Source organism: Furipterus horrens, unplaced genomic scaffold (assembly GCF_987537825.1).
Source record: "Furipterus horrens unplaced genomic scaffold, mFurHor1.1.pri manual_scaffold_17, whole genome shotgun sequence".
NCBI lineage: Eukaryota > Metazoa > Chordata > Mammalia > Chiroptera > Furipteridae > Furipterus > Furipterus horrens.
In genome coordinates, this window is record NW_028327187.1 from 67680153 (window position 1) to 67695650 (window position 15498).

Genomic DNA, 15498 nt, shown 5'->3' on the forward strand with positions numbered 1-15498 from the left:
TGCTAGAAATGTTCATGTTCTCTCTGCTTCAAAGAATGATTCTTTAGTACAGAGGATTTATAGGCTAGGCCTCTTTGAATACACAATATTTTCTGAGTTTCACAGTGAATTACAAAGAAACAAAATAGGGAACAAATGTGAACGGTGAAATCTCACATATTTCCTTTAGTGTGTCACCTGTAGCACACTACCCAGAAGACTCTAGCGTTCCTGGAAACAGTGTTTCCTCTTTAGACTACTGTATGAACTCAAAAGTTCTCTGAAGCAAGCAATGCAGCAAAACAACAACGGCACAAAGAGGGCCTAATTCCATCTGTTGAAATCGTTTGATAATATGTAAATGTTGGTTAGAATGTTCAATGTGCATTTCTTCTATTTTGTTGGAAACAGTTGCTGGCCTCTATCGGAATACAGTTTTTCTGAGTCAAAAAGTAAGGGCAACAGGAACTTTCACAAAGACATAAATGAGAACAAGATAGCGTCTAATACTTTCAGTTCAAAGACCTACATCTGTACTTTCAGTAGTATATGCGTTACTCTCCACCGAGAACAAGGTATGTCCAGGAACCGCCATCCCTGCTTCTGCCTGCTATGGCAATGCCACCGGTGACTATCGCACACACTGAACGCCATCACCACAGGCACAGAGAGGAGAAGGTTCTATTTTGTGTTATCAGTGTTTGAAATGTTCATGTTCTCTCTGTTTCAAAGAATGATTCCTTAGTACAGAGAATTGACAGGCTAGGCCTCTTTGAAAACACAGTATTTTCTGAGTTTCACAGTGAATTACAAAGAAACGAAATAGGGAACAAATGTGAATGGTGAAATCTCACATAATTCCTTCAGTGTGTCGCCTGTAGCACACTACCCAGAAGACTCTAGCGTTCCTGGAAACAGTGTTTCCTCTTTAGTCTATTGTATGAACTCGAAAGTTCTCTGAAGCAAACAATGCAGCAGGACAACAACGGCACAGCAAGGGCCTAATTTCATCTGTTGAAATCGTTTCATAATATGTATATGTTGGTTAGAATGTTCAATGTGCATTTCTACCTTTTATTTCGTTGGAAGCCGGTGCTGGCCTCTATCGGAACACAGTTTTTCTGAGTTTACAAGTAAGGGCAACAGGAACTTCTTTTAGAAAGACATACATGAGAAGAAGAGATAGCGTCTAATACCTTCAGTTCAAAGACCTACATCTGTACTTTAAGTTCTTCCTTCTATTTCGTTGGAAACGGGTGCTGGCCTCTATAGGAACACAGTTTTTCTGAGTTTACAAGTAAGGGCAACAGGAACTTCTTTTAGAAAGACATACATGAGAAGAAGAGATAGCGTCTAATACCTTCAGTTCAAAGACCTACATCTGTAATTTCAGTAGTATATGCGTTACTCTCCACCGAGAACAAAGTATGTCCAGGAACCGCCATCTCTTCTTCTGCCTGCTATGGCAATGCCACCGGTGACTATCTCACACACTGAACGCCATCACCACAGGCACAGAGAGGAGAAAGTTCTATCTTGTGTTATAAGTGCTAGAAATGTTCATGTTATCTCTGTTTCAAAGAATGATTCTTTAGTACAGAGAACTGACAGGCTAGGCCTCTTTGAAAACACAGTATTTTCTGAGTTTCACAGTGAATTACAAAGAAACGAAATAGGGAACAAATGTAACGGTGAAATCTGACATATTTCCTTCAGTGTGTCGCCTGTAGCACACTACCCAGAAGACTCTAGCGTTCCTGGAGGCAGTGTTTCCTCTTTAGTCTATTGTATGAACTCGAAAGTTCTCTGAAGCAAACAATGCAGCAGGACAACAACGGCACAGCAAGGGCCTAATTCCATCTGTTGAAATCGTTTGATAATATGTATATGTTGGTTAGAATGTTCAATGTGCATTTTTTCTATTTTTGTTGGAAACAGTTGCTGGCCTCTATCAGAACACAGTTTTTCTGAGTCAACAGGTTAGGGCAACAGGAACTTTTAGAAAGCCATACATGAGAACAAGATAGCGTCTAATACCTTCAGTTCAAAGACCTACATGTGTACTTGCAGTAGTATATGCGTTACTCTCCACCGAAAACAAGTATGTCCAGGAACCGCCATCTCTGCTTCTGCCTGCTATGACAAAGCCACTGGTGACTATCTCACACAATGAACGCCATCACCACAGGCACAGAGAGGAGAACGTTCTATCTTGTGTTATAAGTGCTAGAAATGTTCATGTTATCTCTGTTTCAAAGAATGATTCTTTAGTACAGAGAATTTATAGCATAGGCCTCTTTGAAAACACTGTATTTTCTGAGTTTCACAGTGAATTACAAAGAAACAAAATAGGGAACAAATGTGAACGGTGAAATCTCACGTATTTCCTTTAGTGTGTCACCTGTAAAACACTACCCAGAAGACTCTAGCGTTCCTGGAAACAGTGTTTCTTTTTTAGTCTACTGTATGAACTCGAAAGTTCTCTGAAGCAAGCAATGCAGCAAAACAACAACGGCACAGAGACGCCTAATTCCATCTGTTGAAATCGTTTGATAATATGTAAATGTTGGTTAGAATGTTCAATGTGCATTTCTTCTATTTTGTTGGAAACAGTTGCTGGCCTCTATCGGAATACAGTTTTTCTGAGTCAAAAAGTAAGGGCAACAGGAACTTTCACAAAGACATAAATGAGAACAAGATAGCGTCTAATACTTTCAGTTCAAAGACCTACATCTGTACTTTCAGTAGTATATGCGCTACTCTCCACCGAGAACAAGGTATGTCCAGGAACCGCCATCCCTGCTTCTGCCTGCTATGGCAATGCCACCGGTGACTATCGCACACACTGAACGCCATCACCACAGGCACAGAGAGGAGAAGGTTCTATTTTGTGTTATCAGTGTTTGAAATGTTCATGTTCTCTCTGTTTCAAAGAATGATTCCTTAGTACAGAGAATTGACAGGCTAGGCCTCTTTGAAAACACAGTATTTTCTGAGTTTCACAGTGAATTACAAAGAAACGAAATAGGGAACAAATGTGAATGGTGAAATCTCACATAATTCCTTCAGTGTGTCGCCTGTAGCACACTACCCAGAAGACTCTAGCGTTCCTGGAAACAGTGTTTCCTCTTTAGTCTATTGTATGAACTCGAAAGTTCTCTGAAGCAAACAATGCAGCAGGACAACAACGGCACAGCAAGGGCCTAATTTCATCTGTTGAAATCGTTTCATAATATGTATATGTTGGTTAGAATGTTCAATGTGCATTTCTACCTTTTATTTCGTTGGAAGCCGGTGCTGGCCTCTATCGGAACACAGTTTTTCTGAGTTTACAAGTAAGGGCAACAGGAACTTCTTTTAGAAAGACATACATGAGAAGAAGAGATAGCGTCTAATACCTTCAGTTCAAAGACCTACATCTGTACTTTAAGTTCTTCCTTCTATTTCGTTGGAAACGGGTGCTGGCCTCTATAGGAACACAGTTTTTCTGAGTTTACAAGTAAGGGCAACAGGAACTTCTTTTAGAAAGACATACATGAGAAGAAGAGATAGCGTCTAATACCTTCAGTTCAAAGACCTACATCTGTAATTTCAGTAGTATATGCGTTACTCTCCACCGAGAACAAAGTATGTCCAGGAACCGCCATCTCTTCTTCTGCCTGCTATGGCAATGCCACCGGTGGCTATCTCACACACTGAACGCCATCACCACAGGCACAGAGAGGAGAAAGTTCTATCTTGTGTTATAAGTGCTAGAAATGTTCATGTTCTCTCTGTTTCAAAGAATGATTCTTTAGTACAGAGAACTGACAGGCTAGGCCTCTTTGAAAACACAGTATTTTCTGAGTTTCACAGTGAATTACAAAGAAACGAAATAGGGAACAAATGTAACGGTGAAATCTGACATATTTCCTTCAGTGTGTAGCCTGTAGCACACTACCCAGAAGACTCTAGCATTCCTGGAGGCAGTGTTTCCTCTTTAGTCTATTGTATGAACTCGAAAGTTCTCTGAAGCAAACAATGCAGCAGGACAACAACGGCACAGCAAGGGCCTAATTCCATCTGTTGAAATCGTTTGATAATATGTATATGTTGGTTAGAATGTTCAATGTGCATTTTTTCTATTTTTGTTGGAAACAGTTGCTGGCCTCTATCAGAACACAGTTTTTCTGAGTCTACAAGTTAGGGCAACAGGAACTTTTAGAAAGCCATACATGAGAACAAGATAGCGTCTAATACCTTCAGTTCAAAGACCTACATGTGTACTTGCAGTAGTATATGCGTTACTCTCCACCGAAAACAAGTATGTCCAGGAACCGCCATCTCTGCTTCTGCCTGCTATGACAAAGCCACTGGTGACTATCTCACACAATGAACGCCATCACCACAGGCACAGAGAGGAGAACGTTCTATCTTGTGTTATAAGTGCTAGAAATGTTCATGTTCTCTCTGTTTCAAAGAATGATTCTTTAGTACAGAGAATTTATAGCATAGTCCTCTTTGAAAACACTGTATTTTCTGAGTTTCACAGTGAATTACAAAGAAACAAAATAGGGAACAAATGTGAACGGTGAAATCTCACGTATTTCCTTTAGTGTGTCACCTGTAAAACACTACCCAGAAGACTCTAGCGTTCCTGGAATCAGTGTTTCTTTTTTAGTCTACTGTATGAACTCGAAAGTTCTCTGAAGCAAGCAATGCAGCAAAACAACAACGGCACAGAGACGCCTAATTCCATCTGTTGAAATCGTATGATAATAAGTATATATTGGTTAGAATGTTCAATGTGCATTTCTTCTATTTTGTTGGAAACAGTTGCTGGCCTCTATCAGAACACAGTTTTTCTGAGTCAACAGGTTAGGGCAACAGGAACTTTTAGAAAGACATACATGAGAACAAGATAGCGTCTAATAGCTTCAGTTCAAAGACCTACATGAGTACTTTCAGTAGTATATGTGTTACTCTCCACCGAAAAAAGATATGTCCAGGAACCGCCATCTCTTCTTCTGCCTGCTATGGCAATGCCACCGGGGACTATCTCACACACTGAACGCCATCACCACAGGCACAGAGAGCAGAAAGTTCTATCTTGTGTTATAAGTGCTAGAAATGTTCATGTTCTCTCTGCTTCAAAGAATGATTCTTTAGTACAGAGGATTTATAGGCTAGGCCTCTTTGAATACACAATATTTTCTGAGTTTCACAGTGAATTACAAAGAAACAAAATAGGGAACAAATGTGAACGGTGAAATCTCACATATTTCCTTTAGTGTGTCACCTGTAGCACACTACCCAGAAGACTCTAGCGTTCCTGGAAACAGTGTTTCCTCTTTAGACTACTGTATGAACTCAAAAGTTCTCTGAAGCAAGCAATGCAGCAAAACAACGGCACAAAGAGGGCCTAATTCCATCTGTTGAAATCGTTTGATAATATGTAAATGTTGGTTAGAATGTTCAATGTGCATTTCTTCTATTTTGTTGGAAACAGTTGCTGGCCTCTATCGGAATACAGTTTTTCTGAGTCAAAAAGTAAGGGCAACAGGAACTTTCACAAAGACATAAATGAGAACAAGATAGCGTCTAATACTTTCAGTTCAAAGACCTACATCTGTACTTTCAGTAGTATATGCGCTACTCTCCACCGAGAACAAGGTATGTCCAGGAACCGCCATCCCTGCTTCTGCCTGCTATGGCAATGCCACCGGTGACTATCGCACACACTGAACGCCATCACCACAGGCACAGAGAGGAGAAGGTTCTATTTTGTGTTATCAGTGTTTGAAATGTTCATGTTCTCTCTGTTTCAAAGAATGATTCCTTAGTACAGAGAATTGACAGGCTAGGCCTCTTTGAAAACACAGTATTTTCTGAGTTTCACAGTGAATTACAAAGAAACGAAATAGGGAACAAATGTGAATGGTGAAATCTCACATAATTCCTTCAGTGTGTCGCCTGTAGCACACTACCCAGAAGACTCTAGCGTTCCTGGAAACAGTGTTTCCTCTTTAGTCTATTGTATGAACTCGAAAGTTCTCTGAAGCAAACAATGCAGCAGGACAACAACGGCACAGCAAGGGCCTAATTTCATCTGTTGAAATCGTTTCATAATATGTATATGTTGGTTAGAATGTTCAATGTGCATTTCTACCTTTTATTTCGTTGGAAGCCGGTGCTGGCCTCTATCGGAACACAGTTTTTCTGAGTTTACAAGTAAGGGCAACAGGAACTTCTTTTAGAAAGACATACATGAGAAGAAGAGATAGCGTCTAATACCTTCAGTTCAAAGACCTACATCTGTACTTTAAGTTCTTCCTTCTATTTCGTTGGAAACGGGTGCTGGCCTCTATAGGAACACAGTTTTTCTGAGTTTACAAGTAAGGGCAACAGGAACTTCTTTTAGAAAGACATACATGAGAAGAAGAGATAGCGTCTAATACCTTCAGTTCAAAGACCTACATCTGTAATTTCAGTAGTATATGCGTTACTCTCCACCGAGAACAAAGTATGTCCAGGAACCGCCATCTCTTCTTCTGCCTGCTATGGCAATGCCACCGGTGACTATCTCACACACTGAACGCCATCACCACAGGCACAGAGAGGAGAAAGTTCTATCTTGTGTTATAAGTGCTAGAAATGTTCATGTTCTCTCTGTTTCAAAGAATGATTCTTTAGTACAGAGAACTGACAGGCTAGGCCTCTTTGAAAACACAGTATTTTCTGAGTTTCACAGTGAATTACAAAGAAACGAAATAGGGAACAAATGTAACGGTGAAATCTGACATATTTCCTTCAGTGTGTCGCCTGTAGCACACTACCCAGAAGACTCTAGCGTTCCTGGAGGCAGTGTTTCCTCTTTAGTCTATTGTATGAACTCGAAAGTTCTCTGAAGCAAACAATGCAGCAGGACAACAACGGCACAGCAAGGGCCTAATTCCATCTGTTGAAATCGTTTGATAATATGTATATGTTGGTTAGAATGTTCAATGTGCATTTTTTCTATTTTTGTTGGAAACAGTTGCTGGCCTCTATCAGAACACAGTTTTTCTGAGTCAACAGGTTAGGGCAACAGGAACTTTTAGAAAGCCATACATGAGAACAAGATAGCGTCTAATACCTTCAGTTCAAAGACCTACATGTGTACTTGCAGTAGTATATGCGTTACTCTCCACCGAAAACAAGTATGTCCAGGAACCGCCATCTCTGCTTCTGCCTGCTATGACAAAGCCACTGGTGACTATCTCACACAATGAACGCCATCACCACAGGCACAGAGAGGAGAACGTTCTATCTTGTGTTATAAGTGCTAGAAATGTTCATGTTATCTCTGTTTCAAAGAATGATTCTTTAGTACAGAGAATTTATAGCATAGGCCTCTTTGAAAACACTGTATTTTCTGAGTTTCACAGTGAATTACAAAGAAACAAAATAGGGAACAAATGTGAACGGTGAAATCTCACGTATTTCCTTTAGTGTGTCACCTGTAAAACACTACCCAGAAGACTCTAGCGTTCCTGGAAACAGTGTTTCTTTTTTAGTCTACTGTATGAACTCGAAAGTTCTCTGAAGCAAGCAATGCAGCAAAACAACAACGGCACAGAGACGCCTAATTCCATCTGTTGAAATCGTTTGATAATATGTAAATGTTGGTTAGAATGTTCAATGTGCATTTCTTCTATTTTGTTGGAAACAGTTGCTGGCCTCTATCGGAATACAGTTTTTCTGAGTCAAAAAGTAAGGGCAACAGGAACTTTCACAAAGACATAAATGAGAACAAGATAGCGTCTAATACTTTCAGTTCAAAGACCTACATCTGTACTTTCAGTAGTATATGCGCTACTCTCCACCGAGAACAAGGTATGTCCAGGAACCGCCATCCCTGCTTCTGCCTGCTATGGCAATGCCACCGGTGACTATCGCACACACTGAACGCCATCACCACAGGCACAGAGAGGAGAAGGTTCTATTTTGTGTTATCAGTGTTTGAAATGTTCATGTTCTCTCTGTTTCAAAGAATGATTCCTTAGTACAGAGAATTGACAGGCTAGGCCTCTTTGAAAACACAGTATTTTCTGAGTTTCACAGTGAATTACAAAGAAACGAAATAGGGAACAAATGTGAATGGTGAAATCTCACATAATTCCTTCAGTGTGTCGCCTGTAGCACACTACCCAGAAGACTCTAGCGTTCCTGGAAACAGTGTTTCCTCTTTAGTCTATTGTATGAACTCGAAAGTTCTCTGAAGCAAACAATGCAGCAGGACAACAACGGCACAGCAAGGGCCTAATTTCATCTGTTGAAATCGTTTCATAATATGTATATGTTGGTTAGAATGTTCAATGTGCATTTCTACCTTTTATTTCGTTGGAAGCCGGTGCTGGCCTCTATCGGAACACAGTTTTTCTGAGTTTACAAGTAAGGGCAACAGGAACTTCTTTTAGAAAGACATACATGAGAAGAAGAGATAGCGTCTAATACCTTCAGTTCAAAGACCTACATCTGTACTTTAAGTTCTTCCTTCTATTTCGTTGGAAACGGGTGCTGGCCTCTATAGGAACACAGTTTTTCTGAGTTTACAAGTAAGGGCAACAGGAACTTCTTTTAGAAAGACATACATGAGAAGAAGAGATAGCGTCTAATACCTTCAGTTCAAAGACCTACATCTGTAATTTCAGTAGTATATGCGTTACTCTCCACCGAGAACAAAGTATGTCCAGGAACCGCCATCTCTTCTTCTGCCTGCTATGGCAATGCCACCGGTGGCTATCTCACACACTGAACGCCATCACCACAGGCACAGAGAGGAGAAAGTTCTATCTTGTGTTATAAGTGCTAGAAATGTTCATGTTCTCTCTGTTTCAAAGAATGATTCTTTAGTACAGAGAACTGACAGGCTAGGCCTCTTTGAAAACACAGTATTTTCTGAGTTTCACAGTGAATTACAAAGAAACGAAATAGGGAACAAATGTAACGGTGAAATCTGACATATTTCCTTCAGTGTGTCGCCTGTAGCACACTACCCAGAAGACTCTAGCGTTCCTGGAGGCAGTGTTTCCTCTTTAGTCTATTGTATGAACTCGAAAGTTCTCTGAAGCAAACAATGCAGCAGGACAACAACGGCACAGCAAGGGCCTAATTCCATCTGTTGAAATCGTTTGATAATATGTATATGTTGGTTAGAATGTTCAATGTGCATTTTTTCTATTTTTGTTGGAAACAGTTGCTGGCCTCTATCAGAACACAGTTTTTCTGAGTCTACAAGTTAGGGCAACAGGAACTTTTAGAAAGCCATACATGAGAACAAGATAGCGTCTAATACCTTCAGTTCAAAGACCTACATGTGTACTTGCAGTAGTATATGCGTTACTCTCCACCGAAAACAAGTATGTCCAGGAACCGCCATCTCTGCTTCTGCCTGCTATGACAAAGCCACTGGTGACTATCTCACACAATGAACGCCATCACCACAGGCACAGAGAGGAGAACGTTCTATCTTGTGTTATAAGTGCTAGAAATGTTCATGTTCTCTCTGTTTCAAAGAATGATTCTTTAGTACAGAGAATTTATAGCATAGTCCTCTTTGAAAACACTGTATTTTCTGAGTTTCACAGTGAATTACAAAGAAACAAAATAGGGAACAAATGTGAACGGTGAAATCTCACGTATTTCCTTTAGTGTGTCACCTGTAAAACACTACCCAGAAGACTCTAGCGTTCCTGGAAACAGTGTTTCTTTTTTAGTCTACTGTATGAACTCGAAAGTTCTCTGAAGCAAGCAATGCAGCAAAACAACAACGGCACAGAGACGCCTAATTCCATCTGTTGAAATCGTATGATAATAAGTATATATTGGTTAGAATGTTCAATGTGCATTTCTTCTATTTTGTTGGAAACAGTTGCTGGCCTCTATCAGAACACAGTTTTTCTGAGTCAACAGGTTAGGGCAACAGGAACTTTTAGAAAGACATACATGAGAACAAGATAGCGTCTAATAGCTTCAGTTCAAAGACCTACATGAGTACTTTCAGTAGTATATGTGTTACTCTCCACCGAAAAAAGATATGTCCAGGAACCGCCATCTCTTCTTCTGCCTGCTATGGCAATGCCACCGGGGACTATCTCACACACTGAACGCCATCACCACAGGCACAGAGAGCAGAAAGTTCTATCTTGTGTTATAAGTGCTAGAAATGTTCATGTTCTCTCTGCTTCAAAGAATGATTCTTTAGTACAGAGGATTTATAGGCTAGGCCTCTTTGAATACACAATATTTTCTGAGTTTCACAGTGAATTACAAAGAAACAAAATAGGGAACAAATGTGAACGGTGAAATCTCACATATTTCCTTTAGTGTGTCACCTGTAGCACACTACCCAGAAGACTCTAGCGTTCCTGGAAACAGTGTTTCCTCTTTAGACTACTGTATGAACTCAAAAGTTCTCTGAAGCAAGCAATGCAGCAAAACAACGGCACAAAGAGGGCCTAATTCCATCTGTTGAAATCGTTTGATAATATGTAAATGTTGGTTAGAATGTTCAATGTGCATTTCTTCTATTTTGTTGGAAACAGTTGCTGGCCTCTATCGGAATACAGTTTTTCTGAGTCAAACAGTAAGGGCAACAGGAACTTTCACAAAGACATAAATGAGAACAAGATAGCGTCTAATACTTTCAGTTCAAAGACCTACATCTGTACTTTCAGTAGTATATGCGCTACTCTCCACCGAGAACAAGGTATGTCCAGGAACCGCCATCCCTGCTTCTGCCTGCTATGGCAATGCCACCGGTGACTATCGCACACACTGAACGCCATCACCACAGGCACAGAGAGGAGAAGGTTCTATTTTGTGTTATCAGTGTTTGAAATGTTCATGTTCTCTCTGTTTCAAAGAATGATTCCTTAGTACAGAGAATTGACAGGCTAGGCCTCTTTGAAAACACAGTATTTTCTGAGTTTCACAGTGAATTACAAAGAAACGAAATAGGGAACAAATGTGAATGGTGAAATCTCACATAATTCCTTCAGTGTGTCGCCTGTAGCACACTACCCAGAAGACTCTAGCGTTCCTGGAAACAGTGTTTCCTCTTTAGTCTATTGTATGAACTCGAAAGTTCTCTGAAGCAAACAATGCAGCAGGACAACAACGGCACAGCAAGGGCCTAATTTCATCTGTTGAAATCGTTTCATAATATGTATATGTTGGTTAGAATGTTCAATGTGCATTTCTACCTTTTATTTCGTTGGAAGCCGGTGCTGGCCTCTATCGGAACACAGTTTTTCTGAGTTTACAAGTAAGGGCAACAGGAACTTCTTTTAGAAAGACATACATGAGAAGAAGAGATAGCGTCTAATACCTTCAGTTCAAAGACCTACATCTGTACTTTAAGTTCTTCCTTCTATTTCGTTGGAAACGGGTGCTGGCCTCTATAGGAACACAGTTTTTCTGAGTTTACAAGTAAGGGCAACAGGAACTTCTTTTAGAAAGACATACATGAGAAGAAGAGATAGCGTCTAATACCTTCAGTTCAAAGACCTACATCTGTAATTTCAGTAGTATATGCGTTACTCTCCACCGAGAACAAAGTATGTCCAGGAACCGCCATCTCTTCTTCTGCCTGCTATGGCAATGCCACCGGTGACTATCTCACACACTGAACGCCATCACCACAGGCACAGAGAGGAGAAAGTTCTATCTTGTGTTATAAGTGCTAGAAATGTTCATGTTCTCTCTGTTTCAAAGAATGATTCTTTAGTACAGAGAACTGACAGGCTAGGCCTCTTTGAAAACACAGTATTTTCTGAGTTTCACAGTGAATTACAAAGAAACGAAATAGGGAACAAATGTAACGGTGAAATCTGACATATTTCCTTCAGTGTGTCGCCTGTAGCACACTACCCAGAAGACTCTAGCGTTCCTGGAGGCAGTGTTTCCTCTTTAGTCTATTGTATGAACTCGAAAGTTCTCTGAAGCAAACAATGCAGCAGGACAACAACGGCACAGCAAGGGCCTAATTCCATCTGTTGAAATCGTTTGATAATATGTATATGTTGGTTAGAATGTTCAATGTGCATTTTTTCTATTTTTGTTGGAAACAGTTGCTGGCCTCTATCAGAACACAGTTTTTCTGAGTCTACAAGTTAGGGCAACAGGAACTTTTAGAAAGCCATACATGAGAACAAGATAGCGTCTAATACCTTCAGTTCAAAGACCTACATGTGTACTTGCAGTAGTATATGCGTTACTCTCCACCGAAAACAAGTATGTCCAGGAACCGCCATCTCTGCTTCTGCCTGCTATGACAAAGCCACTGGTGACTATCTCACACAATGAACGCCATCACCACAGGCACAGAGAGGAGAACGTTCTATCTTGTGTTATAAGTGCTAGAAATGTTCATGTTCTCTCTGTTTCAAAGAATGATTCTTTAGTACAGAGAATTTATAGCATAGTCCTCTTTGAAAACACTGTATTTTCTGAGTTTCACAGTGAATTACAAAGAAACAAAATAGGGAACAAATGTGAACGGTGAAATCTCACGTATTTCCTTTAGTGTGTCACCTGTAAAACACTACCCAGAAGACTCTAGCGTTCCTGGAAACAGTGTTTCTTTTTTAGTCTACTGTATGAACTCGAAAGTTCTCTGAAGCAAGCAATGCAGCAAAACAACAACGGCACAGAGACGCCTAATTCCATCTGTTGAAATCGTATGATAATAAGTATATATTGGTTAGAATGTTCAATGTGCATTTCTTCTATTTTGTTGGAAACAGTTGCTGGCCTCTATGAGAACACAGTTTTTCTGAGTCAACAGGTTAGGGCAACAGGAACTTTTAGAAAGCCATACATGAGAACAAGATAGCGTCTAATACCTTCAGTTCAAAGACCTACATGTGTACTTGCAGTAGTATATGCGTTACTCTGCACCGAAAACAAGTATGTCCAGGAACCGCCATCTCTGTTTCTGCCTTCTATGACAATGCCACTGGTGACTATCTCACACAATGAACGCCATCACCACAGGCACAGAGAGGAGAACGTTCTATCTTGTGTTATAAGTGCTAGAAATGTTCATGTTATCTCTGTTTCAAAGAATGATTCTTTAGTACAGAGAATTTATAGCATAGGCCTCTTTGAAAACACTGTATTTTCTGAGTTTCACAGTGAATTACAAAGAAACAAAATAGGGAACAAATGTGAACGGTGAAATCTGACGTATTTCCTTTAGTGTGTCACCTGTAGCACACTACCCAGAAGACTCTAGCGTTCCTGGAAACAGTGTTTCTTTTTTAGTCTACTGTATGAACTCGAAAGTTCTCTGAAGCAAGCAATGCAGCAAAACAACAACAGCACAGAGACGCCTAATTCCATCTGTTGAAATCGTTTGATAATATGTAAATGTTGGTTAGAATGTTCAATGTGCATTTCTTCTATTTTGTTGGAAACAGTTGCTGGCCTCTATCAGAACACAGTTTTTCTGAGTCAACAGGTTAGGGCAACAGGAACTTTTAGAAAGACATACATGAGAACAAGATAGCGTCTAATAGCTTCAGTTCAAAGACCTACATGAGTACTTTCAGTAGTATATGTGTTACTCTCCACCGAAAAAAGATATGTCCAGGAACCGCCATCTCTTCTTCTGCCTGCTATGGCAATGCCACCGGGGACTATCTCACACACTGAACGCCATCACCACAGGCACAGAGAGCAGAAAGTTCTATCTTGTGTTATAAGTGCTAGAAATGTTCATGTTCTCTCTGCTTCAAAGAATGATTCTTTAGTACAGAGGATTTATAGGCTAGGCCTCTTTGAATACACAATATTTTCTGAGTTTCACAGTGAATTACAAAGAAACAAAATAGGGAACAAATGTGAACGGTGAAATCTCACATATTTCCTTTAGTGTGTCACCTGTAGCACACTACCCAGAAGACTCTAGCGTTCCTGGAAACAGTGTTTCCTCTTTAGACTACTGTATGAACTCAAAAGTTCTCTGAAGCAAGCAATGCAGCAAAACAACAACGGCACAAAGAGGGCCTAATTCCATCTGTTGAAATCGTTTGATAATATGTAAATGTTGGTTAGAATGTTCAATGTGCATTTCTTCTATTTTGTTGGAAACAGTTGCTGGCCTCTATCGGAATACAGTTTTTCTGAGTCAAAAAGTAAGGGCAACAGGAACTTTCACAAAGACATAAATGAGAACAAGATAGCGTCTAATACTTTCAGTTCAAAGACCTACATCTGTACTTTCAGTAGTATATGCGTTACTCTCCACCGAGAACAAGGTATGTCCAGGAACCGCCATCCCTGCTTCTGCCTGCTATGGCAATGCCACCGGTGACTATCGCACACACTGAACGCCATCACCACAGGCACAGAGAGGAGAAGGTTCTATTTTGTGTTATCAGTGTTTGAAATGTTCATGTTCTCTCTGTTTCAAAGAATGATTCCTTAGTACAGAGAATTGACAGGCTAGGCCTCTTTGAAAACACAGTATTTTCTGAGTTTCACAGTGAATTACAAAGAAACGAAATAGGGAACAAATGTGAATGGTGAAATCTCACATAATTCCTTCAGTGTGTCGCCTGTAGCACACTACCCAGAAGACTCTAGCGTTCCTGGAAACAGTGTTTCCTCTTTAGTCTATTGTATGAACTCGAAAGTTCTCTGAAGCAAACAATGCAGCAGGACAACAACGGCACAGCAAGGGCCTAATTTCATCTGTTGAAATCGTTTCATAATATGTATATGTTGGTTAGAATGTTCAATGTGCATTTCTACCTTTTATTTCGTTGGAAGCCGGTGCTGGCCTCTATCGGAACACAGTTTTTCTGAGTTTACAAGTAAGGGCAACAGGAACTTCTTTTAGAAAGACATACATGAGAAGAAGAGATAGCGTCTAATACCTTCAGTTCAAAGACCTACATCTGTACTTTAAGTTCTTCCTTCTATTTCGTTGGAAACGGGTGCTGGCCTCTATAGGAACACAGTTTTTCTGAGTTTACAAGTAAGGGCAACAGGAACTTCTTTTAGAAAGACATACATGAGAAGAAGAGATAGCGTCTAATACCTTCAGTTCAAAGACCTACATCTGTAATTTCAGTAGTATATGCGTTACTCTCCACCGAGAACAAAGTATGTCCAGGAACCGCCATCTCTTCTTCTGCCTGCTATGGCAATGCCACCGGTGACTATCTCACACACTGAACGCCATCACCACAGGCACAGAGAGGAGAAAGTTCTATCTTGTGTTATAAGTGCTAGAAATGTTCATGTTATCTCTGTTTCAAAGAATGATTCTTTAGTACAGAGAACTGACAGGCTAGGCCTCTTTGAAAACACAGTATTTTCTGAGTTTCACAGTGAATTACAAAGAAACGAAATAGGGAACAAATGTAACGGTGAAATCTGACATATTTCCTTCAGTGTGTCGCCTGTAGCACACTACCCAGAAGACTCTAGCGTTCCTGGAGGCAGTGTTTCCTCTTTAGTCTATTGTATGAACTCGAAAGTTCTCTGAAG